Source organism: Eleutherodactylus coqui, chromosome 13 (assembly GCF_035609145.1).
Source record: "Eleutherodactylus coqui strain aEleCoq1 chromosome 13, aEleCoq1.hap1, whole genome shotgun sequence".
Lineage (NCBI taxonomy): Eukaryota > Metazoa > Chordata > Amphibia > Anura > Eleutherodactylidae > Eleutherodactylus > Eleutherodactylus coqui.
Genome location: NC_089849.1, coordinates 109,739,363 through 109,742,691, shown reverse-complemented (window position 1 = coordinate 109,742,691; position 3,329 = coordinate 109,739,363). Strand labels below are relative to the sequence as shown.

The following is a 3,329-nucleotide window of genomic DNA, read 5'->3' as shown; positions in this document are numbered from 1 at the left end:
AGTGTGCACGTAACCGATTCCTATCTCCAAAAAAAGTTATAATAAACAGCGATAAAAAAGTCTTATAAACTCCAAAATGGTACAAATAAAAACTACAGGACATCACACAAAAACACGAGCCGTCGCACAAGTATCATGCGATACTTCCGCCATGTATCACGTGGACATGAGGCCTAAATCTAAGTGCTTGGTTGTTAGCAGCCGCAGCTGCGCTGCACCTCTTGCTCATCAGTTTTTTTTCCTGCTTTTGGAAACTGCTGTAGGAAAGGGGGTGCACCAGTACTGGAGGTACTGCAATACCAGGTCAATGTGCGGAGTGGACAGAGCAAGCACTTTTTCCAGCTCCCTGTTCTAAAAATCCATTTAATATATGATCCCCAGATAGGGGACGTATCAGATGCAACACGCTCAGCCAGCACTCCGGGCACACCCACAATGCACTGAGGGAGTCGGAAGACCTTTGCATAGCCCCGCCCAACGCCTTCTCAACCGTGGTGAGCCGTCCCCGCGGGAGACCCGCGCCTGAATGGAGCATGTCCGGATTTTTTCCTGCACGCGGGACCCGCGCCTGCAGGGAAAAATGACATCCGCAGGTATTTTACTACCTGCGGGTGTCTAATGCATCCATATCCATTGCATAGCGCCGATCGCAATGCCGGGGGTGGGGGGGTCCGAACAGCCCGGGATGACAGCTCCATGCTGCGGTCACCGACAGCATGGAGCTGTCACGTCCAGAGCCCGAGGGGCTTTATTCTCTGCAGGACATATGTTTTTACGTCCTCAGAGAATAAAGCCCACTTCGGGAGGACGTAAAAACACTATGGCCCGGGGCGTGGCTTAGCAAGCAAGGAGAGAGGTCGCACGCTGTTTTGCTCCTCCACAGAATCTCCCTTTTCAGCCCTTTTCTGGGTCAAATCAGTGACCCAAACAGAGGCAGACAAGAGCACAGCACCTGGAGACCCACCAGAACCCACAACCGGCCCGGACAAGGCTCACCTGGTGATCTCCAGCCGCCAAAAAGAAGCCGAAGAGCCGCGGCCCTGCACAGCGGCCCAACCCGACAAGTACCGCGCTCAGAAACACCCGGCGAGGACCGCTCACGGAGCCCCAAGCAGAGGACTACGGCACAAGGTAACCCCTGCCGACTTGGAGGGGAGGCTCTGTCACCCTCAGTGCCCGCGCTCTCACCGCAGCGCCTTGCAAATACACAGCCGCGGCTCCCTCCCTCTGAATATACCGCCGTGGCCACCAACCTGCAACTCGGCGGCACATACACTCATCAGGGTGATCCCCCGCTGGACTAATCCCCACGCTGGTGGTTTTCCCCCTCCTGCTCCCCAGAGCCGACAATCAGCACGGGCGGGCACACCGGAAGATCTGCACCTAGTCTCTAGCTCCCTGTGAGGCAGCGGCCATCTCGCCCCCCCCCTGAGTCGAGCAGGCTGCTTGGCATACTAGCCAGACCAGAGCAGAAAAGTAAAAGTAAAAAAGAGAGGATACTGTGATCCTCCCAGCACATCAACACCAGGCAAAGTTTAAAGCAGTACTCACTATTTCTGACGTGCAGCGGGGGAACGGAGGTCCTCTCCCCGGAGCTCTCAGACCGACAGCAGGCTCCATTAAAGTATAGTGCAGTTCAAATATCAATGCACCACAGCACCATCTAGTGGCCAAAACAGAGATAACCAGGACCTGAACCTCTTCTCATCCCTTTCTCAAAGCACTAAACAAAGCCAATCCTTGCCCATTAGAAAGAGCAACGAGGCCCCTAAGGCCTCCTTCCCACGAGCGTGACGGGCTCCGCCGCGTAATATTACGCAGTGAAGCCCGTCACGGCGCCCCCCAGAGACCCCATACTTACCAGCGGAAGATCGCGTGAAGACGCTTCCCCGCCCACCGCCGTCGCGTCATGTGACACGCCCACCGCGTCACATGACGCGGCCGGCCGCGTCACGTGACGCGCCGGCCGCGTCATATGACGCGCGGCGGTAGGCGGGGAAGCGTTTTTTCACGCTATCTTCCGCTGGTTGCAGCGGGAGATAGCGTGAACGGACGGCTTCCATTGACTGCAATGGAAGCCGTCAGCGCGTACACCCGCAGCAAATAGAACATGCTGCGGGTGACAACGGGAGATTTCACGGTGCGTAATTCCGCGGTGGAATTACGCATCGTGTGCATTGTGCTATTAGGTTCAATAGAACCTAATAGCATGGGGCAACGCAGCGGATTTTTGCCGCGGATTTACGCGGCGTAAATCCATTCGTGGGAAGGAGGCCTAAGTGTGTTGAGAAGAGGGACCCACCGTTAACTACAAGGAGAATATCTCCCCACCTTACTGCCAAGTGATCTGTGGAGGAATATCTGCATAGCCAGACTGCTATATAGAAACTGTCAGCAACCCACAAAGACAGACCCTGTGCCAAAGCGTACTGACAGAAAAACACTATATAGCCTCCTCAGCATTACAAAATAGCCTGGAAGCAAGTCCCAGCCCCCGCAACACCCAAGGAAGCAATACATCGCGCGCCTCGCAGACGCAAATATCAAATTCCCGGTGCGACCCAGCGGACTCCTCAATCCCAAACACTTTCTTCTCAGCAAATACTGATAGTTCTAAAAAAAGAAAGGACTCTTATCAGGCAAAGCCACACTTAACAAATCTTCAAAACTCTACAGGAGCGCTACCTAAGGCACTCAAGATGGAATAGCAGGACTCTATGTTCTAACTCCACCCGCCACATGAGGCTCCTCAGCAACACATAACAGGACCACTCAACATCAATGAGCTTCTAAAGGAACTTTTAACAAACAACTACGCTTTCCAACGCCTCCATAAAGAATACGCCACCCGGTAGACCACTATACAACAAATAGCGACCAATCCACAGCGCATATCCAAGAATTAACTATTCAGGATGGTTAAGCGACGTATTAAAGCAACGGCCCCCAGGAGACTCTCTGAGTACTTCCCGCCTGGCACACAGAGCAACAAAAACAAACCCGCCACATCTCATTCAAACATCCCCGTAACCGAAGAAATACCCAACACCCACAGCCCTGCGGCTCTGTCTCCATACTCCTCCACAGGATCTCTCCCGCCTACCCCAGCCAATCCCAACACCTCCCCTGGAAGCGGAGGGAAAAGGAATGTTCAGGACCCCCTACCAGCCTCCCCCTCCCCAAAAGGACCGGCGGCAAAAAAGAGCCAAAATAACAATCCACAAGAAACTCCCCCGCAGACAGATCCTATCAACAATCTCCAAGCTTATCCCGACTCTGAAAGCCCCTTAACTATAAACGCTCTGAAGACTATGCTAATCTCGCTGCAA

The 3,329-nt window shown here is 53.7% G+C and overlaps 1 non-coding gene across 1 annotated transcript; it reads right to left on the bottom strand.

Annotated features, from left to right (window-relative positions):
- Positions 1-266: 266 nt before the first annotated feature.
- Positions 267-450, bottom strand: LOC136588838 (U2 spliceosomal RNA). Its single transcript, XR_010787645.1, has one exon. It is a non-coding gene; the product is annotated as a U2 spliceosomal RNA (small nuclear RNA).
- Positions 451-3,329: the final 2,879 nt, after the last annotated feature.